We start from the raw sequence: 26,283 nt of genomic DNA, 5'->3' as shown, positions 1-26,283 counted from the left end.
CTTTTTGTTCTTGATCAATGTTTATTTTCTTTATGAAAAAAAATCATAGAAAATTGCTTTAGATTTCAGCAGCCAGTTCCTGAGCTCTGAGAAAGCTTGGCTTCTTTTGAGCAACCTGGTGTTTCTTCTGGGCAAGATGTTTGGGGTCTATTCCACCTCTTCTTCACTTCTCTCTTAGGTTTCTTCTCATAGACTGGATTCTCTTGGATAACAGCATGAGCTTTCTTATACATTTCCTCCATCATGTCTGGAGTTATTGTTCGTGATGTACCAAGAGAACAGTTTCTTATATGTAACTTCATCTTCCTCCATTAGGTAGCGCATGTAGTCTACCTTGTCCTGACCCACGATGTGCTTACAATGTACCTCTGCATTGAACTCCTTGCTTTCAGAGTCATAATCAGGGAACCGTTTGGCACTACAAGGGATAGACAACCCTCCATCCATGCCGCAGACCCTTTTTGGTCCCTGTCTGCGCAGAATGGATCTCTAGTTGCAGGTGGACAAGGAGTTGGCAAATGAATGACACATAGAAGCAAGACACGAGATTATGTAAAATCTGAATGTAAATTTTCAACTTCATATTTGGAAGTTCATGGGCATGAGCATCATACTTTTTATACAGAAGAGTGACAAGAAACCAGGTGAGATACATCCGCTGAGTTACAGTGACACAATACAAAAGGAATGTATACATCAAAAGAAGGCGGGGGGGGGGGGGGGGGGGGGGACAGGCCCCTGCCAATAAGAAGGAAGCCAGATGTAATGCTAGTTTATTGTTAAGCTCACCAGCAGGGGTTTTAGTAAATGCCTTATTATGTTGTTTCTTTTAGGCCTAGTGAAGGAACTTGTCTCAGGGGGATTCCCTAACTCTTTCATGGTAAACCCACCTATTAGCTGGGCCATTGTGAATTCCCTTGTCTGGGTAAGACTGGCTATTGTTCCAAGTAAACACTCTGCAGACCAGCCCCAAGATATTCTGGCTCCTTTCTTTGTAATGCCTAATTAGTTTCAAGGTCTCTACTAGAAGTAAATTTGAATGTTACTGAATAGGTAACATTCTTACTGAATTCCTACTGAATTCCAAGTTTGTTGGCTTCAAGGATTTTCTGGGATGTTGGAACACAGGCAAAGGCTTAGCTATGTCAGAATTCAATCTTTAAAGGCACTTATAATAAATTAACACTAAATGAGAGCACGTGCATCCATACACCAGACTTACACGGGGCTAGGGTGTGAGTATACAGGTTATGAGAATGCCAAGGTTCCAGGAGGTTGAGTTTCCTTGAAACTCTTTGCCTTGTGAGTGCTTTCAGGCCTCTTGGCCTGCCAAGCAGACTTTACTGGAGTGTGTGTAGCATATCCACAGCTCCCCTGCGGACCCCAAAAACTTTATTGCCAGTTGTAGTTCCAGCAAGACCTGCATCCAGATAGCAAGTGAAGGCACCAGGCTGACCTTCAATGCTTTCCACATTGTATTCACATCCATTCACCTCCACTTGGCCTTCATAGATTTTGTCCATGCCAAACCTATTTAGAAGCCTGCAGGCCAGCAGCAGGCCAGTTCAATAGGCTGCAGCATAATGTGTCAGGCCAACTTTCACACCATATTTTGGAAGTTCATGGGCATACATGGCACAGATGATCCAAACCTCTTCTATATGCAATCTGGCAGATGATATCTCTGTTAGTTACAGGAACTATCATCCTATTCGGGTGTGTTGTACTCATTCTTGTCCTGGATCACCATCGCTTCCGTGCATAGTAGACAGTTTTACCCTCTTGCCACCTTCTGAATCTCACTTGTTATCTTTTAAATTAGATATTATTCTTGACAACTTTTATGGAGCCCACCTTGCAGAAAAGAGACCGGCAACTGTTGCTCCAAGCAGACCTGATTTTTCTAAGAGTACTATGAGAATGAAAATATTAGGGAAGGAGATCATTGGTATATTGTAATACTACTCATTTATTTTTATTTATTGTGTGGCTGTTTTGGGCAAGATAAAGAGAGAGGCAACAGAGTAGAATGAGCAAGAGGAACAAATGTCGGAGAGACAGACAGCCAGGCAGGCAGACAGACAGACAGAGAGGACTGTGTATCAGTATAGATGTGCATGTGTCACTGACTGTGTAGGTAGAGATCATATAAGAGAGTTGGTCTTGCCTTTCCCTTGAAATTTTTGCTTTAAACTCAGTCACTCTTGTAAAAAATATGATTTTACTTTCTGGGCCATCTAGAAGACATGGTAAACATTTTTTTCCTTTTAAATTGATTCTATAAATACAAAATATTGAGCTATGAGTCTGATTAAAATTCATTTGCTCTGTTGTGGAATGAATGCCCAATAATATTTCAAGCTCCAATTGGACTGACCTGAGCTAGGTACTTGTTTCTAAGAATAATGTGGCAATATTCCTATATGTTTGGCATGACGGTTGGTATTAGCTTGTCCTTGTAACCCACACTGCAGTATAATTACATTTGAAAACATTATAAAAGCACTTATGTGTGGACTAGTTATATTTCACATTGTGTTCCTAAGAGATGTTCAAACACAATTTTCTGATAGACGTACTTAGAAGAGAATATTACACAGCAAATCTCGAATTCAGGTATGCTTTGCTCTCATCTAAGCCCTGGCATATTGTTGTTGTCAGAAAACTTCATAACCTAACAATAACCTTTTGCTATCCTTTATGTAGTCTTGTCCAGGTAAATTGTCTTGCTGCGCAGCTGAGCAAGATTGATGACACGGCAAACTGCCAGTGCAGAAGAGAACTGCCCCTTCAGTGAGCTTCGCAACATTCCAAATCACTACGCTGGTCTGGGACAGCTATAGTCCCTCAAGGATTTTGATTTACAGGCTGTGAAATGCCAAATATACGACTCCACACATGAAAGGATATCTTTAAGAAATAGAGCAATAAACCTTCTCTTCTGAATATAGTTCATGAGGCTGTTGGTGGGAACCAAGATTTGGCTTAAACTCTCTGTTGAGACATTGACAAGGGTGCTGGGGGAAAGAGTCTCTTTCTTAAGGGAATGACACTCCTGAAAGGCTATCCCCAGTTGATGGCCCCAAACCCATGAACCACTAGCAGCAATAAATGAACTGTGTCTATTTAGAAAAAGCAAATCAGAGGAATCTTTAGAGAGATGGCAAAGTTGTTAAAAATACATGCTGCACTTAGAGAGGACCCAAGATCAGATATCAGAACATAAATAAAGTTTCACAGATCCATGTTACCAGATGTAATCTTCTGTCCCCCATGAACAATATAAATGCATGTGGCCTACATGCTTTTAGGCTTTCAAACACTCATACACATAAAATGAAAATTAATAAATCTTACAAATGCTCAGCAGAAAAACGAGACATAGGAAAGTTTTCAAGTGAGAAGAGAAATTGTGCTTACAAGGGATCTATTTAAATTGAAATGTGACATTTTCAGTACATTGTGTATATCCACATATAATTAGTCATATTTATCTATATATCTATGTCTATATCTAGTCATTTACTTACATGTGTGTCTGTGCATTAAGTGCATGCCCCTTACCCATGAACAATGAAAAATGCAAAAAGACATCAGATATCGTGGGACTGGAGATACAGATGGTTGCAAGTCACTATTTAGGTGTGTGGGATTAAAGCCAGATCTTCGTTAAGAGCATTCAGTACTCTTTCGAATTGCTGATCCATTTCTCAAGGCCAGTTTAATTTCTTCAATAATACTTTCATTGTTAACTTCATACATGAACATCTGATCTCTACACCCTTTCCTCCATCCTTCAGCTCATCGCTTGTCCTCATTCTCCTTCCCAAATTCCTATCTCTTCCTTATTAATTTTACATATGCATAAGTATGTGTGCATGTATCTATATGCATACATGTATGTACACATCCAGGAAGTGGTGGTGAAGAGATTGTAAGAACTAGAGGCCCAAGACACCTGCTAGTAGGTAGTATCCTTTGGCAACATAGCTGCCAAAGTAGACCTGCCTTAATGCCATTCATTACCAATTGATATGCCAATGTGGATATGGGAAATTTCACATAGTCCCACCCCTAGATAAGTCAAGTAAATGCCTGAAAGAACTTCCATGAATTGTCCAATTCCAAGTGGACAGCTTGAACATTGAACATAAAAAAATGCTTAAATGGACTCAATAGTTTTTACTGTGATAAAAAAAAAAAAACAAGTAAGCAAGCAAACAAAACAAAACCCAAACCAAAAAAAAAACCAAAAAAAACAAACAAAAAAAACCCAATGTTTGAGAATGTGGCATCTTATCCCCTCACTAATCGTGGAATTTGATTATTTTCATGAAGTAAATTGGCTTTACCTGCCTGAAAATGTTATACAAACCAGAGCCTCCACTATGAAATTCTTTCGTACAATGGCCTGATGTTGAGTTGAATTTTACTTCAGTTGTTTATTTTAAGTGAATTTTTACCTGCTTTGCTTAGGAAAGTATTTTCAATACATTTTAGTTATGATCTCCATCATCTAAAGTCTGTGACATATGAAGAACATGTTGTATTATTTTCCTTTTTTTTTCTTTCTTTTTTTACTTGAGGACATAAAGTTAAATAGATGCTACTTCCCATTTTGTCAGAATTTTCAGGGATCAAATAACTGAGTCTGTAATTTCTGCTTTCTCATTGTCCTCACTTCTTTGCTTATGAAGGTGCAGATGTAGGGGATGAGGAAGGTTTTAGCAAGTTTTAGTGCTGATTGCAAACATAATGTGGTCATAATGCAGTCTACTCTGTGCTGAACATATTTACATAGGAAGAATTTGCTATGAGAAGTGAGCTTGTCAGTGGCAGAAAAGAGAGCATTCACTGGTTTCAACGTTCTTGTCCAACTAGCAGTAAAGAACACTGTCTTGATTTTGACTGCTACGGCTGATTGCCATATCCCTGAACTGCTAAAGCAGCACTTCTTGGCTTCAGGGTATAGAGGCTGCAAAGTCAAGAAGGAACCAGAATGATTTTGTTGTTGAAGGCAAACTTCCCATTTCTAGCTTCCAGGGAGTACTTCCAAATAGCTATTACAGTGGGGATGCAGTCTCCAGTGTGTTGATTTTGGAGAGACATTTACACTTTAGAAGACATATTTACACATTTATTAATCAGATAATCAAATACAACCTTAAATTAGCAAATAAATCAAGACCTATATTATTATTCTTTACAATTAAACAGATGCTGTTTTTATTTTAGCAGCAATTTTATGCTGTGTTATGTCTTTGAATTTTCATAAAGCAGCCAAGTTCAAAGTATAGTTAAAATCTTTTTATTTCCATTGACCAATCAGAGCACGTCATGGTTTACATGGAGGTAATATAATTTAGTAGTAGTGTATAGAATCCCATTAAGATAACTCATTAGGAACTAAGTATCAGTGTAGCCTTCAGTGTTGCAGGAAAGCTGCCAACTGAGATGAACAGTAGAACAACAATACGTAAGAATATGCTGCTTCAAGAAACTAGGGTAGTCCACAATATCCTTACATTGTTGACATTAGACATAAGGTGTTAATATACTGTTTAAGTGTGATAAAGTATAAGATATATAATCAATTTATATGAATATTTGATTATATGACCAACATATCAGTATTTATTCAGATTTTGAAGTAAAGTTTTCCAAACATACCCATTTTTAATTGTTTAAATTAGATATTTTCTTTATATACATTTCAAATGCTATTCCAAAAATTTCCTATACCCTCCCACTGCTCTGATACCCTACCCACCCAGTCCCACTTTTTGGCCCTGGCATTCCCCTGTACTGGGGCATATAAAGTTTGCAATACCAAGGGGCCTCAATTCCCAGTGATGGCCTACTAGGCCATCTTCTGCTACATATGCAGCTAAAGACACGAGCTCTAGGGGTACTGGTTAGTTCATATTGTTGTTCCACCTATAGGGTTGCAGACCCCTTCAGCTCCTTGGGTACTTTCTCTAGCTCCTCTATTGGGGGCCCTGTGTTCCATCTTATAGATGACTGTAACATACCCATTTTTAAAAAGAAAAAAAGTGACCACACTGCCATCTACAATTCTGGATTGACATAACTTCTCTCCACCCCACAGCCTCAACTGCCTCCCAGGAGGCCTTGCACCAACCCAGGACACACAACTGAGCATGTCCTCTTGGGACTCCAGCGAGGCCAGCAGCCCCGTGAGCTCTGCCCAGACTTAACACTAACATTTGTAATCCAAGTGACAGGAAGAAAGAGATACGACTGTCCTGAATTCAATTGCCAATCAGCCGAGTACAAAAATGTAAGCTGAAGAGTCAAGTTACAGTCTATATCTCATAATATAAGCTAGTGAATGATTATTTCAATGTGGTTACTTCTTGTTTGCTCTTTTGTAAATTTATAATAAATAATAGTAAGGCTTTGACTGAGTCTTAAGTATAATGCATTGTATTTTCATTTTGAAAATTTCATACATGTATATAATATCAGTTACTAATATCCATTATTCATCATCCCCTATGATTTTTGTCTTCCAAAGTGTCCTTTTCCCAATTTACATCGGATATTCCTGTCCTTTTAAAACTAACCCACAGCGTCTAATTAGTGCTCCCAATATGGCAATATATGTGGGGTCATTCACAGAAGCAAGATATTGTTCCTTTAAGAAATAGGTTAAAATCTACCCCTAATTCCACAGAATATGTTTTTATTTGGATGTAGACTTGTTTGGTCATGCAAACAGTTTTACCATACAGAATGGATTTGCTAAGTGAGAAAAGAAAAATAGTGATTCACAGGTGAGTTATAGTTAAAAAAGAATCAGAAGCCTTTTAATCATTGGATAACTTAGACTCAAGAATGATCTCCAAGTAGTGGACAATAATTCACATCACTAAACTTCAGATTCAAAATGTCCTGAGCAGAATCACGAAGAGTGGATACAAAACTTCAGAATCTATAATAAGAACCCAGTGAACTTGGCTTCTGGCTGCATTACTGGTGTCAATATCAGTTCGTTCTTATGGCACACTGCTAGATATTATAAAAGTAAAGTTATAAAGATTTTCAAACTAGCTGACGATAAAATTACAGCTTAAAAAATGCTCAAACACCACACAATCTGAGTAGCACTTCCTACTACCCACTGTGAAAATGAGTTTCCTCTTGTTATGTCCATTTAGGCTTGAGAATTTACAAATGTTATTTCACCTAAGCCTGAAACAAAGAGATAATCTTATGTTATACTTACTTGTTTCAGTTGACATTCAGTTTCTTATTGTTTGGTTGGGGAACTGAGAGGCAGATCTGGTGCATCTATTGAAATTGTAGTCACTGAAAAAAATTGTTCTGGAATGCTCACAAAATATTACAGGTCTAGCTTAAAATCATCAGGGGCATGTTGTCTAGAGCTTTGAAAAATGTCTCTTATTCTTATAGGGAATATAGGCATATTGAGTGTTTGGTTTTCCTTTAGGTGCAATGGAAAAAATGGCTCTGGCAGATGACTTCTGCTAACAAGTGAAGCTAGGCTCTGTGTGCATTGCCATCACACAGAGCAGCAGACAGGCAGCCCAGAAAGGAAAAGCCCCTGGAACAGACTAGAAGAGAACAACTCTGGGCAGCGTGACAAAGTGCTCCTGGATTGACTCTGCGAGTTAAAGAAGTTACCTATCATAAAAACCTTTCCCAAGTGGCTTTTCTATAATGAAAGCACAGCAACAAATCGAATTATTCCATTTTTATGGATATAAAAAAATTTATATACTGAGTTGAATAGCCCATGAGCCCCACGCAGGTAGCTAGATGGTCCATTGTTTTTTTTTTCCCAGCTCTCTGTGAGTCACTACCATTAAAACCTCTCTGAAAAAGATCTAAGAATAGTCTTGACTCCAATAAAGAGAGCTCTTGATTTATGGAAATCCATGGCTTTGTATGACTTTTGATTTTAGGAAAATAAGAAAATCATGCCTAATATATATTTTCCTAGTGCCTTAGTAAATAACAATGTAAAAATATGTGTTTCTTAATGTAATACAGTTATTTTAAACATCCTTTTGGTCCTGTTTTCATTTTTTTAAAGTCTATTACTACTTTCTCTTCTATCATATAAAAGGTGTTTAGCTTTACTGAGGCACATTATCATTGGGAGTTGAGCTTTGTACAGGGTGACAAATATAGGTCTATTTTTATACTATCATCACATTTGATCAGTACCATTTGTTGAAGATGCTTTCTTAAAAAAAAAAAAAAAACACAACTGGGTATTGTGCTTGTTTGTCAAAATCAAATGTCCAGAGGGATTTGGATTTATGTCTGTGCCTTCAATTTGATTTGATTGATCAATATTTCTCTTTTTACTTCAAAAGAAATACTGACTTTTTTATTATAGGTCTTAATACAACTCGAAATTGAGGATGTTTATACTTCTAAAAGTACATTTATTATTTAGGACTGCCTGTACAATACAATTCTACAATAATGGCTCAAAGATTGTGGCAGTAACCAACCACTCTGCGGTTGGATATAGGGCACGATCTCTGAGATGGAATACATTCCTCATAGTGCTGATGTGGCTGAGAACCTGAAGGAATATAGGGCATGGTTCTATGAGAAAAACCAGTCTATTGTTCTGTTAGAGTAACACAGCAAAAAGCAACTCAAACATATCTCGGTTTCCCCCTTTATTGAATAAAAAGAATGTGGTCATCTCTCATTTCAGGAAGGATATTGAATATTTATTTTATTCTGAGTATATCCAGTAAACAAATTCAATAATGGTGACTTTTCTGATTGTCCTACTAAATGCTATGTGTTTTCTTTCTGAACTTACTTGAACTTACATTAAGGAAAACACACACACATATGTATACACATGTATACATACACACACACAACAGGAGAAAATGTTCCATTTTCTAAGAAATATTAGAAAATTAACCCCGGGTATTTTCAGTTAGTTGCTATACTGACCCTTAAAATATATCCATTTTAGCGACCTTGAAATCTTTTCAAGAGGTAACACATTCCTGGTACTGACTTATTTGCTACACCTGGATATCTAGCAGAGATATTGTCAACCATTACAGAGTTACAGTTGTATTCATACCCTTTGTGTGTGTATGTGTGTGTGTGTGTGTGTGTGTGTGTGTGTGTGCTTTAAGAAGTTTCAGATTTGGTTTCATATGATGTTTTTAAAACTCGTTAGTATTAGTTATCCATTTCTGATATTCTTCTTCTACTGAGATTGGCCACACTAAGTCTGTTAACTCTTACTTCATTTTTTTCTGTTTTCCCCTGTTATAACTCCATATTTCATCTCCTGTCCATTGGCAGGCCTGATCTCATAGCCCTTACCAATCACTTGGCTCTGTGGATTTTCTAATAGAAATGGACATATCTAAAGATTCAAAACTGTATCCACAGGAGTCTGAAACATGTGACATTTATATTTCCGAGTCTGGATTACCTCAGTCAAAAAATTATTGCCAGCTCTGATGAAAAACCCGCAAATTTCAAAATCTTACCTTTTCTCCTAGTTGAATTGTATTATATTATTTAAACATACCACATTTGCATTACCCTTCTATCATTTGATGGAAAACTATGCTGTTGTTCTTTCCCAGTGTTGATAGAGATACAATGAACACTGATCAGCAATATATATCAGAAATATACTTGTGATGGGAAGAGTTACATTGAAAAAAATTAAAGCTGACTTTATTCTTTTTCATTCCAATCTGGATCTTATTTGAAGTCAATTGACATTCTGGCAAAACATGCATATGAAGGAACATAATCTGTTATTATGTTATTTTATGGTTATGTTAATGTAACTATTAACTTTCTTAGTACAGAAAACAGTTAATGCTTTGTATCTTTTCTAATGATTATCAGCTGCTAAGCCTTCACTGCTGATGAAACACTGTTAGTCCTATTTGAGAATAGTAGAAAGCAGGGGCATGGGCAGGGACCTGGTTGGAAAAAACAACAGGTAGGGGAAGAGTAGAACATGATCATGTATTAGGGGAGGGACAAGACTGAAACCCCGAGGGCCAGCAGAAAGAATGGAAACAGGCAACCTAGGGAAGTAGGAAGTTGGAGGACCTTCTAGAAGAATTGTTTAGCTTTGTTATAGAGTTTATGATTAGTTTAGCTATGATCTTGTTAAATTTTTCAGTTAAATATAATTTAACACATATTGCTTTCCAGTGTTTCTATTTACATCTGGTATAAATTGAAAATGAAACTAACTTTTACTTGAAACTTACAATGGGCTCATTACTTTACACAAATATATTACATTTTATGTGTGTTAGTGGGGAGGCATGCAAGTGCATTAATCTTATAAAATCATTTTAAGATGCCTGCCAATTCTCTGCTTAAATTTTTTTTAGACTTGAATAATTTGGATCCTTACAAACAGAGAGAGGTCAATCTAAGCACATTTATAATCCTAGTACATGTTTGAAAGAAGCAAAATGACAGTGAATTGAAATTGTAATTGGCAAGAGAGACACACTTAGAGTCCACCTGAGAACAAACGGCCACAGAAATATATCAGATGATTGTCTTGGGTGCAGAGCAGGAGTAAGAGGGCCTCTCTGGTTGGTCATTGTCAGAGAAGAAATTTCACTCACTGCCTATGGATTTTAAACAGGGAGGAAGATGAGTTGGGTTGTCTTGGTCGCATATTCACCATGGAATTTTGGAGGGAAAAGGGAGAGAATCTGAAATTTTGCAATGACAAACACACTGCAGGGAATAGTTTCAGTTTTAGAAATAGTCTGATGCTAATAAATGCATAAATACCGCTGAGCACCAGCTAAAGTATCTGTCACGTGGTTAACCCATTACTGAAACAGAATTGTTTGCTCTGGTAATGAGTGCTAACATGTACGCTTTCATGAAAGCATTTTTGTATATACTTCAAGATGTGTCTCATTTTTCACATTATCTTGGAACCTCTTTGCAAAGTGTTTATAATATGAGATATTTCTTAGCAAATAATGTATGTAGCTTCAGTTTTTAGATATCCTCCAAGCACAGTATGGAAGTTATGATGTTTTTTTTTTCCTCTTCTGGTTGATAGCACCAGTTTTATTTATGCATATATGTTACATGCATTTATGGAGTAAGAAAATCAGATGGGACTAAATTCAATAATATGAATTTATACAAAATATAATCAGTCTCCAAATCGTAGGACTATTATAAAACATCCTCACTTTATGTAGTGTTAATAATTCTTATTCCATATAACCCAAATATATAAAGAGAATATGTGAATAAATGTAACATTTGAAAGGATGTTTATTAAGCATGTTCACAGATATTAAATTCTAATGTACATCAAAGTGATGTTTTTTACATTGTGAGAGAATGTATAGAAAAATTCATTACTCAGAGAAACAAAATAAACTTTATTCATCTTACTCATTAACTTTGACTTCAAAAAATTTAAAATGCTGTATTAAAAATAAGCATATGTATCTTATGTGACTATTTCATATATGTCTATATTATGCAATGTCTATTATCATAAAACTAAAATCTACTGAACAGTAGTGATATAATACATTGCTTCAAATATTTTTCTCTTCTACCCAATTTTAGACACTGGCAATCAGTAGTCTACATTCTGGTGTTCACACTTAAATGTCATAAAATATATGCTTTTAAATGTGTTTTATTGGAAATACAGGGTAAATTATATTTAAAAAAAAGAGTTTTATTTAACCCTTTCCCTCTATTTTATTTCTTTCTACCCACTGCAAAACTTGAAAGAATATTCTACACAGTAAATACACTACCCCAGCATTCCTTATCTGCTTTCTCAATTTAAATGTAAGGATTCAGTTCACAGAAATATTTTGTTGAGGAGAAAGCCATGAATATTTACTATATAAGGCAAATGCTTTCCACATGTAACCACAAATGTCACATGGATTAGAAAGATGCATAATTATTATACCTGAAATTATTAGCTTTGTAGATTGAAGCTGACCAAAAATGTCCAGTCCCTTCCAATCCTAAAATTATGCTCTTTTCACTCACATTCCAATTCCCATTTGTCTATGTTTGTAAGGACAGAATAAAATTGATTAAAATAATAGAAATGCAGCATAGAGTTTGTGGATCGAAATAATTTAATGAAAGATTTAGAATGAAACATAAGTCCAACTATTATTTAGAGTTTTGCAAAGATGTTGCTAGTTTGCCCATTTTTTTTCCAGATGTCTGGCAGATTGCAAGGAAAACAAGCATTTGGGGAATAAACATAAGCTCAATTACCTCAAAATGCCATTTGATATTGATTCCCAATTTTATTTGTAAGGCAAGAATAATCATGAGTTGGATGGCTACAGAAATTAAGCCTTGTCTCTGTGATCAGAATAATAGCATGTGTGTGAGCCACTTCAGTGCCATTTTGTCATAGTAAATTAAGTGCCCATGAAGGTTTTAGGCTTATGGGTTTACGTATTCTTTTTGATAAGTTCAAAAATATAGCAGAAGATAATTTGCCCGAGGATTCATGTCAGAACATAACATTACAAGATGTGAAACTAGCCTTGTATGACTGTTTTCCAAACAACAGACTCCATTCTCTAATCCTTTAACTCTCGGTTTTATTAACTCTTTAGCTTCCAACGTACTTAAAACTAGCTTGTGTTCTATTAGTACCCTGTACTACTGCTGATATAGTTCATTAAAAATAAACTGTGTGTTTACAGCTGCTAAAGTTTCCCAGTCACAGAGGACTTAAGTCAGTTTGCACGATTCTTTTTAGGTTGGACCAGTTGCCTTTTGAGCAAGTCTGCTTGTTCTTAGTGTAACCGTTTGAGACAGTTAAATCAATGGTTTTGTTCCTGTCAGAAAGAACTGCAGGGACAAAAATGGAGAAGAGCCTGAGAGAAAAGAGGTCCAGTCACAGATTCAAACTGGGATCCAGCTCAAGGGGAGGCTCCAAGGCCTGACACTATTACTGATACTATGGTGTGCTTACAGATAGGAGCCTAGCATGACTGCCCTCTGAAAGGCATGGAGAGAGGAGTTGGAGGCCATTTTTCGGGAGGAGGAATGGGATGAGCAACAGTTAGAGGGTAGACCAAGAGGAGGATGAAGAGTAGATTGTCAAAAAAAATTACCAGACCCTGACACACACTGAGGCAAATACTCACAGCCAACCATTGGACTGAGTGTGCCGTCCCCGGTGGAGGAGTTGGATTAGAGAATGACTGAAGGAGCTGAAAGGATGGGAATAGAGAAAGGGGATAACATTTAAAATGTAAATAAATAAAATATCCAATAAAATACATTAAAGAATAAACATACATTTTTAAAATGAAGATGAAATTTCTTTAACATGGAAAACAAAGTATGATTTTATTCTTTGAATATAACAAACATTATTTTCCCCTGTAGGTTGTGAGTATTTCAAAGCAAAGTCACTTGATTTAGACTATGAAACAACACTTGGTATGGTTTATAATATTATCTTATATCAAGAAGAGATAATTAGATTTGAATCTCATAGAGAGAGAGGTAAGAAGAGATGGAGGGCAAGGGGAGGGAGGGATGTTGTGACATAAGACATTATGTTCACTCTTAACATTCAGATGTGCTGATTCTGTTGTTGTACACCTAGCACTTTGGAGAAAGAGGCAGGTATTCTATAAGACTGTGAGTCCAGCTTCATCTAAGTTGTGTGCCCAGTCAGCTTTTGCTACATAGTGAGAGGCATATATAAAGGATCATTTCAATGGGCTTTATGAATTCATTTTGCAATATGAAGTATAACATGTACTATTTTATATTTACATGAACTTCATTCCCATGGTTAAAAAAAAAAAACTCATGAAAAATGATGGAGGACATGGAATACAGGTACACTCATTTGTCCATGGAAATCAAAATGTGTTTTTAAGAGAATCATCTTTATAGACCCCAAACCTAATTTGGACTCACATTTGTTTCCATTTTCTTTCATTTATTTCTTGTTATGTGATGTTTCATAATTAAAATGGCAGGGTCCTATTCTTACGAGTTAGCAATAAATCTAGGCTGACGCTCTCACTTGTTTAGTTATTTTTGGGTAATTGTTTTATATTTATCTATTAAGAAAATAGTTATATCAGGGTCCTTTCAGCAAAATCTTGCTGACGTGTGCAATAGCGTCTGCATTTGGTGGCTGATTATGGGATGGATTCCTGGGTGGGGTAGTCTCTGGATGGTCCATCCTTTTGTCTTCNCTCCAAACTTTGTCTGTGCAACTCCTTCCATGGGTGTTTTGTTCCCTATTCTAAGGAGGAATGAAGTTTAGATGAGTTGGTCTTCCTTCTTGATTTCCTTGTGTTTTACAAATTTTATCTTGGGTATTCTAAGTTTCTGGGCTAATATCCACTTATCAGTGAGTGCATATCAAGTGACTTCTTTTGTTGATTGGGTTACCTCACTCAGGATGATATCCTCCAGATACATCCATTTGCCCAAGAATTTCATAAATTCATTGTTTTTAATAGCAGAGTAGCACTCCATTGTGTAAATGTACCACATTTTCTGTATCAGGATTAGGGTGGAACACACAGCCCCTAATGGAGGAGCTAGAGAAAGTACCCAAGGAGCTGAAGGGGTCTGCAACCCTATAGGTGGAACAACCATATGAACTAACCAGTATCCCCAGAGCTCGTGGCTCTAGCTGCATATGTAGCAGAAGATGGCCTAGTCGGCTATCACTGGGAGGAGAGGCCCCCTTGGTCTTGCAAGCTTTATATGCCCCAGTACAGGGGAATGCCAGGGCCAAGAAGCGGGATTGGATGGGTAGGGGAGCAGGGCAGGGGTCGGGGGTATAGGGGACTTTTGGGATAGCATTTGAAATATAAATGAAGAAAATATCTAATAAAAATTGAAAAAAGGAAGAAAATGGTTGTATAATATTTCATCATAACAGTTTTCTCTCCCTCCTCTCCTTCCCACCTCTCGACTCCCACCCACCACCACCTCTGTTTTCTCATCAGCAAAGATCAGTTACGAAAGAGATGATGTGGGTTTGTGAAAGGTACCCTGATTGCCAGTTCTGCTAAGGCTAAAAACCCTGGAGACCCCGAAGAGAAGGCAGGGCCAGGCAGGACTTTTTGCCTGTTCCCTGGTCCAGACCCCTGTCACTAGTAGGAGTCCCTCATAGATTTGGGGCCATCAGTCATGTAAGGGCAATGCCCCAATCCCCTCCAAATGCAAAAGAAATTACCTGTGGATCAAGACAGATCTCCATTTTAATGAGGTACCTACAGACCTGAAGGGCATGGACAAAAAGCTTTCGTTTCCAGACACTCCTCCCTGAAAAAGTTATTTAACCTCAGGTCCACCCTTAGAAGTGGGACACAGTTTTACTCATCCACTTTCCACCATGACAACAAATCCCTTAAAACCATGGACTGCCTCTTTTCATTGGGATCTGCTGTGAGGAACCTTGGAGAAGGCCTTTGCCTATAGAATGTCTAATCTCCCATAAAAGGCTTTCTGCACTCCCAGCCACAACTGCCACCAAGCTCAGGTCTGTCACCATCAAGTCAAGGACTCTCCCCATGTGACCAATCAGAGCTACTCCCTTTCCTCCCCTGGGCCCGGGCTAGTTCCAGCCTATGGCCCCCCACTCCATTCTCAGCTCTTCTGCTGCATCATGCGGTGCCTCAGTGTCCAAGAGTCTGAAAACCAGATGACCTCGGCCTCCTTGCAGGCTCAGAGAACCCTGAAGCAACTCCAGCTGTCCCATGCCTCAGACTGTGCTTCCCCTGTCCCAGGGCTGCCCTATGGCCCAACACTCCCCACCCCCTGTGACATCATGGAGTCAGTGTTAACTCCTGTGTCCCACCTCCCTGAGCAGCCGTGCCTTGTGGCAGAGAGGATACAGGACCCCCAACCCTACAAGATGACAGCCAGTCAAACACAAAACAAGGTACAGTAAAACAAAGCAAAGCACTCAATAAAAAGAAAAAAAGCAAACAAAGAAAGAAAAAAAATTAAATTGAGATATGTTTTACCCACACCAATAAACAACAACAACAACAACAAATACCTTTTAAAACAAGCAAACAAAAAAAGAGAAGTTGATTAATTTAAGAATTTTTAATTATTACTATTTGATACATGAAGTTCTTTTTGTCATTTGAATTTCTCTATTCTATGACATGGAAAAAATATAAGGAAATTGGAGCTGCTTCCCCCCTCTCCCCCACTAATTAAAATGTATTTTTCTTCTCCTATGATACATAAGCTCAAGACATTTTGCATGATAGGACAACTGAGAATACTCATCGGTCTTTGTTTTCCTTGTATTTGATGGATCTTCATTCATATCTACTAGCTCATCTTCCCTCCCTTTAAGAATAATGAAATCTATCCGGGCATGTTGGCACATGCCTTTATCCCCAGCACTCGGGAGGCAGAGGTAAGCAGATTTCTGAGTTTGAGGCCAGCCTGGTCTACAGAGTGAGTTCCAGGACAGCCAGGACTACACAGAGAAACCCTGCCTTGAAAAACAAAAACAAACAAACAAAAAAAAAAAAGAATAATGAAATGCATGCAGATGAGATCAGTAGTTTTCCGGTGTTAAGGCTCAACTATGTTAATAGCAGCTTTATTAGTAATAGCCAGAATCAACCAAGATCTTCATCAACCAAAATATAGTCCATTTACACAATGGAGTATTGAAACACAACATCATGAAATATGCAGGCAAGTGGATGAAACTAGAAAAGGTCATCCTGAGTGAGGTAACCCAGACACACAAAGACAAATATAGCATGCACTCAGTTAAAAGTGGATATTGCATGTAAAGTAAAGGGGAGCCTTGCTACAATCCCCAGACTGAATGAAGCTAAGTAAGAAGGAGCGTTCAAGGGGTGGGGGGATGCAACTCTCACTAAGAGAAGAAGAAAGAATAGATATAGGAGATGGAAGGAAGGAAGGGACTGGGAAAGGAGGTGGAATGAGAAAAAGGAGGGATTGGGTTGGGGAGAAGAAGTTTGTATTGGAAGAGACAACCGAAATAGGAGCAGGGAGTGCTATCTATGGGACAAGCTAGAAACCTATAGGAGCCAGGTGAGACTTCTATTGGAGCAAATGGGATACTAACCCAGGCACAAAACCTTTGGCCTACAATCTCTCCTGCCTATAAGATGTGCTAGGGTAAAAATGGAGCAGAAATTGAGGGAGTTTGCCAACCAAGGACTGATCCAGTTTGAGACCCATGCTGAGAGAGAGAGAAAGAGAGAGATCACACCTGATACTTCTATGATATTTTACTATATTTGCAGATAGAAGCCTAGCATATCAGTCATCAGAGATGCTTGACCCACCAATGAATGGATTCAAATGAAGAGAGCCACAGCCAAACATTAGGCAGAGCTTCAGGAATCCAGTGGAAAGGGAGAATGACTCTAAAAAGGACAGATTAGAAACTTACATAAACAACTCTCATGGGTCCATAAGGAATCCCAGAGAATGAACCATCAACCATGGAGCCTGCATGTGACTGACTGAGGACCTCTGCAAAACCTTTACATTTGTGTAGCTTGGCTTTCATGTGCAACTCCTAACAATGGGAGCAGAAATTTTCTATAACTCTGCTGCTTGCCTTTGTGGCTCTATAGTCCTACTGGGCTGTCTGTTCTAGCCTTCATAGGAGAAGAAGTGCCTACTTCTACTGTAACTTGATATGCCATAGCTGGTTGATATCCATGATTGGCCTCTACTTTTCTGAAGAGAAACAAAGGAAGAATGCATGTGGGTAGAAGTTGGCAGGGGAAGGACTGGAGGGGAGGAGGTAGAGAAAACTGTAGATGGGATGTAAAATAAATAAATTAAATATGAAAAGGAATGAGGAAATCCACATTTGCAAGACAACATGGTATTTAGAGCAGAGCCATGTAATACTTTGGACAAAAAAAGTATGTGCAGCATTGACATCAATTTTGTCTAAGGTTGGCACACATATTCTTTTACCATGTATCACATCTGTGTAATATTGAACACAAAGGATTCCAAGGTATGGAACCCTGACTGTTTGAAATCTTGATTTTTGAATCATCCTATGTAGACTTCTATTTATTTGTTTGTCTGTTTGTTTATTTATTATTTATTTATTTATTATTTATTTATTTATTTATTCACTTTCCATCCCAGTCACAGCCACAGCCTTCTGCCAGCCTCCTCCCCCCACCCCCCCCCCCCCCCGCCAACCCCTTTCACTATCCCTTCCCCTTCTACAACCTTGCCTTCTGCTCTTCAAAGGAGAAAGTCACCCCTGGGTAGCAACCCACCCAGGCACCTCAAGTAACTTCAGAACTAGGCATATCCTGTCCCACTGAGGCTAGACAAGGTGGCCTAGTTAGGGGAACAGGATTCACGGGTGTGCAACAGAGTCAGGGTAAGTCCCTGCTCCAGTCGTTAAGGGACCCACATGTAGGCCAAGCTGCACATCTGCTATGTATGTGCAAGGAGCCTAGGTTCAGTTCATGTATGCGCTTTGCTTTGTGGTTCAGTCTCTGGGAGCCCCTAGGTTTCCATGTTAATTGAATTTGTGGTCTTCTTGTGGAGTTCTTATCCCCTCCAGGTTCCTAAATCCTTTACCTAATTATCTCTCAAAACTTCCTGAGCTCCATCTAATGTTTGACTGTGGATCTCCACATCTGTTTCAGTCAGTTGCTAAGTGGAGCCTCTCAGAGGACTGTTACCCTAGGCTCCTGTGTGCAAGCATAACAGTGAACCATGAAAGTGTCAGTGATTAGTTCTTATCCATGAGATGGATCTCAAATTGGGCCAGTCATTGGATGCCTATTTCCTTAGTCTATGCTCTATATTGGCTTACACACTTCTTGTAGGCAATACAGAAATGGGGTCAAAGGTTTTGTGGGTAAGTTCGTGTTTTTATCTCCCCACTGGGAGTCCTGACTGGCTACAGTCAGTAGGTGGTCAATTTAGTAGGTGATCATTTTGATCAGGAATTTTGTGTTATCCGTTATTAAAAAGTGCAATACTAGTCAGACTCATACTACAGGATTTTGTTTCTCTTGTTAACATTACCTCTCATTTTACAACATAAAGACATGACATATAAGACACATGACATAGACGACACATGACAATTTTGAATAGACTCAGTGGCTACAAACTGGCACAGATTTTGCTTTATAAAGGAAAGGTTCAAATTTACAAGAGGAGCACTAAAGCTATTTAGGTTAAGGAGAGATATTCTCTATGGAATGTAAGCTTGCAGTATTAACATGGGACTGACCTGTTCTTCCTACACACAGGTGTCCCAGGTGCAGCTATCTAATATCTCCTAAGGCATGATGCTCTTTACTGACAAGGCCATAGTATAGTTTCAACCACCCCTTAATAATTAGAGAACTGCACAATGAGTGACTGTTATTGAACTGCCAGGTACCACTGTGACGAATTATTAAATTAGTGGAAAGAAATGACATTGTTAGGAGTGAACATTAAAAGAGAAGCATGGTGATCTTTCATAATACAGATAATTGCTGTCCTATATTTCTCAACAGACATATATACATGTTTTCTCTTGGGGCTGGCTGAAATTTGGATTTTCAAATTGTACTTGTGGAAGAATTTCACACTGAATTTTTGAGCAGGCACTGAATGTACTATTTTTAGCAAAATTTGAAATTTTGTCCCAAGACTGAGAGCTCAAGTTGGCAGAAAATTCACATGAAAAGTAGGCAAAGATTGCTGTCTTTTAATAAAGCAGCATCAGTATTGGGAAATTCCTTCTCTCTCCATAGGCAAACAGTTTTTCATATTCTGGTAAAAAAAATATTAGCTGAGATGTAGGAAATATGCTAATGAAATCTTCATGTGTTTGTGATTTTATGTAAAAAATTGTGATATTTTTAAACACTTCTTGGATATACAGGATAGTAATTTTCTATATTTCAGTATTTAGGAGATAAAGGGTTGATGTGTGGTTTCGAGTTTCAGAATGCCACTGCTTTCTGATTTGTCAAAAGAATAATTACAAATATCTTTTTCCAACGTGGTTTCACTAATCATTAACTAGTAAGTTGAACTTAACTTTTTTGTGTGATATATATATATATATATATATATATATATATATATATATATGAAACTTGAGCTTCAATGTGAATAGTATTCAAATAACACCATATTAAAAGCTTGTAATATTTGTTAACTCCTTTAAAAATAAAAATAGCATCTCACTTGTCATACCTGTTTCTTTCATATTATGTTCTAATTCCAATGGGCTGGTTTTAGTGTGGAGCAGTGATCCACGATGAGTGACAATATAGTCATGAAATCATTTCCTTATGTAACGCTGTGTCAACGTATTTCAATGTATTTCAAAGTGTCATTAACAAAGGTAGACTCATGGGTCAGCTTTGACCTAATAAAGTCAAGGAGAATGCTTGTTGGTAAAACAGCAGTGTAAAAAGCTCTAGATAAAATGCTCAAGTTTATTAACATTAGGTCACAAGGAAAATATTGAAGGAAACAAAAGATTCCTTAGCTAATCCAGGAAGAAGTTGGGAACACACAGAGCAGTGAAATAACTCGGAGGAAGCCAAGACAATTAAACTTCCAAGGAATGTCATCTAAGCTCTTTCCTAAGTGCTCCTTCTTGCTACTTTTCATTCCATAATCGGTTTTAAATTGACACTGTGATAATATCCACTGTACCCTTGTACATTTGTCATTGCTAATTGCCTTTAGAGACATTTGTGTGATGAGCATGTGTCTATACAGAGATGTTTTATCTCAAAATGAATCATAAATTCAAAATACTCGGTTGACTTAGCAGTTTTAATCAAAGAGTAGAGAAGCATCTTAAAAAGTCTTATTACTGTTTGTTTGCTTGCTTGTTTGTTTGTTTGTTTGTTTTGGGGGGATTTTTACTGGTTTGTTTATTTGCTTGTCTGTTTGTTTTTCAGACAAGGTTTGTCTATATATTCCTGGTCATACTGAAACTTGATATGTAGACAAGGCTGGCCTTAAACTCAGATATTTGCTTGCTTCTGCCTCTCAAGTCCTGGGATTAAAGGAAAATACCATGTATTTTCTATCATAAGTGCCTATAAAATATTGTGAATATTGGGAAGAGAAAATTTCCTGTTTTGTACTGACAGCTCAATAGTATAATAGCCTTATGACAAGATTAATCAATAGTCATGCCCTCTATACTTTTGTACTAAGAAGATACAATTTTAAGAAGCACGGGGAGCAGATGAGAGACCTTGGCCAGGCTGAGTACAGAGAAAATCCCATTGGTCACTGATGTGAATCCAGCCTCAGGTTGTTGGGAGTATTCATTAGAGGTATAATTAATGAATCTGTGGGCAAGAGGCTATCTCTGCACAGAGAGGAATGAGGAGATGGAGAGGGAATTGATGGAGACATAGAGGGAGTGTGTTAGAGAGGGACAAAGAGAGCTAGAGAGAGACAGAGAGAGAGGGAGAGAGAGGGAGTGAGACAGAGAGAGATAGAAAGAGAGAGAGAGAGAGAGAAAGAAAGAGAGAGGCAGAGGCAAAAGGAGAGGAACATGAGGTTTAAGGACCTAACCCTCAAAGGGTTAAGTCACTGTCAGGTTGACCAACATCCACTGGAAGTATACATATCCAATAATATGTATACAGCACAAACTTTACTTAATATAAAAAATAATAAAAGAAATGAATTTGGGAGATTTGGATACAGAGGTGGGTCTGGAAGAAGTTGGGAATGTAGAAAATTATGATAAAATATTATTTTACAAAATTCTCAGAGCTCTAATAAAAACACGAGAAGAATTGCAAATTGTGATGGAAAAATTAATGACTGTGATGCAAGAAGGTCAAGACTAGGTTCCTAGCTGGAAGCAGAAGCCCATCTAAGGAGAAGCAAGCAACTAACATGACCTTCCAGGAATATACAGATCCTTCCATGGGTTTAATTTAAGGCAGTTGATAAATAATTGTGCTTAGAGGAGGGAGATGATGCTGGAAAGTGAAATATGTTCTCTCATTTGAGAGCAGGCTCTAAGATTACCAAAGCAGATTCTCATCCCAGATGGCAAGCTGTGTCATCTTGGACATATTTCAGGAGATGAGCAACAGTCATAACTGAAATGAGAGCAGAGCTCAAAGTGGTTCTCACAGCTCTGTGTGATGCTCTCTCCTTATCAAGAGCTTTAGGTCATTCCTTTTTTTTTTTTTTTTTTTTTGGTTTTCAAGACAGGGTTTCTCTGTATAGCCCTGACTGTCCTGGAACTTACTTTGTAGACCAGGCTGGCCTCGAACTCAGAAATCGACCTGCCTCTGCCTCCCAAGTGCTGGGATTAAAGGTGTGAGCCATGCCCGGTTTAGGTCATTCCTATCTTAAGGCATGAAGAAATTTAAGAATATGAAGAAAAACAAAAACAAAAACAAAAACAAAAAAAAAAAACGTTTTTTACAAGTTTTGAGTGCCAGATTCCAAAGGAAAAATGTGCTTATTTAGAGAAAAATACTGTAGACTAAGTAAAGATATTATATTACAAAGGATGCCAGCTAATAAAGGAGGGTTCAGGTTTGCAGCTACCCCTCATCCAGATGGACTAATCATTGAGAATTTTCTGTTTGTAGATCTAGGTTGTTGGCATCGCAATCCCAGACCAAATTATTAGTGAAAAAATGCTGGGGCAGAGTTTAAAACCTCGTTTTCAGATTCTTGCTTTTTTTTGGATGAATATTCACTTGAAAAACTTTGGTGAAGCGTCATCTTTCTAGCCTTGCCCAGAAACAAATTCCACCCTGGACTCTACTTTCTCACGACTTCATCTGCAACTATTTGTTTCATATATGTTTTCCTAAATCACCCACCCTGAGGGACAGAGTGCCACAGTGGAAGGTTTGGGAGAGTAGAATTTGTTCACAGTGAAGAGCGCTGTAAGTCTAAAGAGCCTGTAAATTGCTCAGACCCAAACTGTGCAAATACACAAGTGCTTCCATTGACTTGCACTCTTCAAAATCATCACCAGTGATTGGGCTTGACCAGGGGGAAACTGTATTCATGCATAGTAAACTGTTACCTATTCAAACCAACACTGAGCATGCCTATCTCTTTGTACACTTACTATGAGTCCTCCTAATAGCGCAATACCTACCCCTTCAAGCCTGGCTCCATTCTATGCTTTTCTGCCTTCTTACTAGTGTAGTAAAATCCAGTGTTTCTAACTTCTGCATCCAGTTTCCCAGTGAATACAGTTGTTGTAGCTCTCATCAGCACATTCTCCAGCACAAACTGACTGTCTTAAGCAGAATTTTATAAAATTGAAAGAATCAAAACCTTTTTATTTTTCTAATATATGCTGACTTAAATATTATTATTTTACCACTTTAATAAACTTATCTTTTTGTCTTATGAAATTCATGATGACATGAAATTTAGCACTGGTGTAGGAGTTGACAAATATTCAATCATCATGTCATGATAAAAAGATAAGAGGGTAAAATTATATCTCTTTCAGTTTAATAAACACTGAAGTTGGAAATCCATAGTAACCAGAGGAAATCATGTATGTAGGCTGGAAATGTGTCTATATATAAACATAAAGACATTTGAATTCATATTCACAAACTTTAATTATTAGTATTTGTAATTATATATACCTTTAATATCATCATTTAATAATTTCTTAGGAAAGTCTTGCAAGTTAAAGTAGAAAAGTCTGAACATGAATTGTATTCTGTATAAGTAAAATGCAATAATTTATTTTGACCTTATTCTAAAATGAATTTCATAGATAACATGTGTCTAGAAAAGGCAACATAACTAGTTCCTCTGAATTTAATTCTGAAGTGCAACCCAAAGAAGGGAAATATACTTGGGCTAAATAACATTAGACTGGGATTACTTCTTTACATGTGGCAATCAACTCTGCCCTTTCTTAAAGAGTATTTGTTTAAATCTCATGGAAATAAATTGAGTGTACTGATTCTAAGTTGAAGATTTATTAAGTAATAAGTACAATGTGTTTAGAGCCCCCTCTGGGTTACAAACATCATCTACCACAAGAAAGACAAAAAGGACTTAGTAACTGCAAATGAAAAGAGGGACATTTTAGTAATTCAGTCATTATAATCTCAAAATGTGATGCTGGTAAGGTTTTATCACATATTATTAATCTATTTTAACTGAGTGGTGGTTGTGCTTTGGAACAGTAATTCTAGTATAATTTTGTTGCATTTTATGTAATGTGTATTTTAAGCCAATAGTGAAGAATATGAACATCACAAATGTCTCAATTTTGTAAACAATAGTTGGATTACTCACACTTTCCCTGATTCTTTTGTTTACTAATTTGCTATCAGAAGCTAAGGAAAGGAAATAAACTGTTTTCATGTCTTCTGTCAAGGCACAGGAGATGGGGCATACAGGCCAGGAAGAGTGGTAGTATGCTAATAACATTTCTGTTTATTCTTCTGTAGTTATACTTTATTATCACAACAAATAATTTCCAGAAAGGATCAACTTATTAAAAGTGAATAAAATACTACTCACCTAAGATACTATGCAAGAAGTACAAAATATTTTCTACACCAAAGACAGAGTAATAGAAAACTTTTACCAAATACTTTCAATATGATAATGTATTTTAGCAAAATGTTGAGGTACAAACTATACATCATAGTCACAGTGTTTTGGTCAATACATTAAAATGTAAACTGTTCCCATGCAATGTATACAAGAGTCTGATCATATGCATTCCATTTTAAGAAACCTTCTGAATATATGATCAATTATGAAATCATGCAAAACATTTACAGATTCTTTGTAGGCATTGCAGTGTAACTTTTAAAGCACTATCTTGGAAATATTTACCAAGTTTTCATCTTAGAATAATATAAGGATGTTTGGAACCCTAAGGTCATTTTGTGACTTTAGGTTTTAGTATATCCCCCAAAAATGTCTTTTAATCCTGCTGTGTTTCTCAAGGCTTCTACTAGTGTTATTCAAATGTCCTCTGGGCATGTCTTTACCACCACATCAGCAAGTTGACTTGGTATGCTGATGCACACAATACCCTATGCAGCGGTCAGTCAACAAAATTGGCAGCATGCTGGAGGTGGAAGTTACACATGGCAATGAGACTCCGCATCCCTTCTGTAATCACGGATGTCAAGAAACTATCATATGCTTCAGCAGTAGTTAGTGGTCTGCTGGAGTTGGGGGTGGGGTGTTGCAATAGGATATGCACCCGTTCAAAAGTTAGTCTGTAAATGATTTTTTTTTTTTCAGTAGGACAGTAGTCTGTGAAAAGAACACAGAATTCCTGTAGATTTAGTATTTCAATATACTATGTAAAGTTTATCCTTGTGTTTCTCAAATGCTAATTTCTCTGCCCACATATCTTGTTTCAATCTGGAGATGGTTTTGTTATGTTTATTCTTAGAAGCTCCTGTGTTAAGTTTGTATAAACATTGTTCCTCATTCATTCCTGCTTTGCCAATAAGAGTCCAGGAGCCAATACAGAGCTTTACAAAAGGAATAGGTGGGATTCTCAATTATAAGAGGGGTGAAAAAAGAAGGATAAAGGGAGGGGAGTGTCATGAGTGTTATGTAGCAGAAGATGGCCTTGTCAGTCATCACTGGGAAGAGAGGCCCCTTGTAAACTTTATATGCCCCAGTACAGGGGAATGCCAGATCCAGGAAGCTGGAGTGGGGTGGGTAGGGGAGCAGGGTGGAGGGAGGGTATAGGGAACATTTGGGATAGCATTTGAAATGTATATAAAGAAAATATCTAATAAAAAATAAATAAATAGAATAAAAAAAGAGCAGAATCGAGAAAGGATAAAAACTTCAAGGAAAATGGGAATGTAGTCTGGGAGGAAGTCTCACTAGATTGGAGGTTTAGAATGGAGTAATATATGCACAGTATTCGACTGAACGCAATTTTAATAAATCTTAGTCTCCCTGTGTTGTTATTGTGGAATGAATTTGTTGAAATACAGTCCCCAAATTAATGTACTACATATATTAAAAAATAATTCATTTTACAAGTTCCAATAAATCACAAGTTCTCCAAGTGAGACATAAAATCTTACCTTGGATCTTTTGGTCATCTCTCTGGTATCTAAGGTTGTTACTCATAACATACAATATGCAACTAATAAAGTAATATTGATTAAGTGTAATTTAAAAAGTGAAAATCAGAAAACTTTTCTGTGTCGTTCTGTAAACATTCATTAACACTGACAAAAATACCCTATCTTCTTTTTTTTTTTTTTT

At 37.3% G+C, this 26,283-nt stretch overlaps 1 protein-coding gene and 1 pseudogene across 3 annotated transcripts in view; both read right to left on the bottom strand.

Moving 5' to 3' along the window:
- Positions 1–26,283, bottom strand: part of Cdh18 (cadherin 18) — an 867,298-nt gene that overhangs the window by 498,401 nt on the left and 342,614 nt on the right. Inside the window, exon 3 of one of the 3 annotated variants that reach the window (XM_029470125.1) lies at positions 13,179–13,244. The exons of the other annotated variants lie outside the window; for them this stretch is intronic. The gene's annotated coding sequence lies outside the window, so the exon portion shown is untranslated. The remainder of the gene's footprint in view (positions 1–13,178; positions 13,245–26,283) is intronic. 3 annotated transcript variants of the gene reach the window in all.
- On the bottom strand, positions 59–1,848 carry LOC110310764 (annotated as a pseudogene).

This window comes from Mus caroli, chromosome 15 (assembly GCF_900094665.2).
Source record: "Mus caroli chromosome 15, CAROLI_EIJ_v1.1, whole genome shotgun sequence".
Lineage (NCBI taxonomy): Eukaryota > Metazoa > Chordata > Mammalia > Rodentia > Muridae > Mus > Mus caroli.
This window is presented reverse-complemented; position numbering and strand designations above follow the sequence as displayed.